This window comes from Brassica napus, assembly GCF_020379485.1.
Source record: "Brassica napus cultivar Da-Ae chromosome C9 unlocalized genomic scaffold, Da-Ae chrC09_Random_16, whole genome shotgun sequence".
In the NCBI taxonomy this organism is placed as follows: domain Eukaryota; kingdom Viridiplantae; phylum Streptophyta; class Magnoliopsida; order Brassicales; family Brassicaceae; genus Brassica; species Brassica napus.
The window spans coordinates 1-819 of record NW_026014370.1 but is presented as its reverse complement, the minus strand read 5'-3'; the positions used below and the strand labels follow the sequence as shown (position 1 = coordinate 819).

At 45.2% G+C, this 819-nt stretch overlaps 1 non-coding gene across 1 annotated transcript; it reads right to left on the bottom strand.

Annotated features, from left to right (window-relative positions):
* Window positions 1-216: 216 nt before the first annotated feature.
* On the bottom strand, window positions 217-290 carry TRNAR-ACG. Its single transcript has one exon. It is a non-coding gene; the product is annotated as a tRNA-Arg (tRNA).
* Between the last annotated feature and the right edge of the window lie 529 nt (window positions 291-819).

The window sequence follows — 819 nt, the reverse complement described above, 5'->3', positions numbered from 1 at the left end:
AATATGCTGATTCGGCCGGTAATCATACTATATGTAAAAAAAAAGCGATAGATATAATAGATATATATATCTAAATTCAAATAAAAAAGAAGGCCACTCCACTCTATTTCGACAAAAGACCCATCCCCAACCAAGTTCCATAGCTTTGAGTCCGCTATCCCGAGCATGATTTTCCTACCCCCCGGAGGGAAAGGTCCTTCCCTTTTGGGCCGGTTGTGGGCGAGGAGGGATTCGAACCCCCGACACCGTGGTTCGTAGCCACGTGCTCTAATCCTCTGAGCTACAAGCCCCACCCCGTCTCCACTGGATCTGTTCCCAGGAGTACCCTACAAAAAAAGGAACCTTTCCTCTCCCCAGCCATTTCGGGTTAAGAAGATGTGAAAGTGCCTTTCTCTCTATAAGAACGGTGCGTTCCGGGGTGTGAAGTGGGATAGAAGGGATTTCATAATTGGGGTTTTGAATAAGACAACCTTTTCATTTTTCATTTTTTTTCAATATGAAAAAGTAATAAGAATGAGAGGTGTTAAGCTTTTCATCATCCTGGCGTCGAGCTATTTTTCCGCAGGACCTCCCCTACAGTATCGTCACCGCAGTAGAGTTTAACCACCAAGTTCGGGATGGATTGGTGTTGTTCCTCTACGCCTAGGACACCAGAATATCGAACCATGAACGAAGAAAGGCATGCGAGAAAAGCATATTGGCTAGTGATTGTGAGGCTCCAATTCTTGACTGGAGTGGACACCAAAGGCCTCCGCCCCTCCATCCTTTGGATAGAAGGGCAGAATTTTTGGTTTTTTCATGTTGTCAAAGAGTTGAACA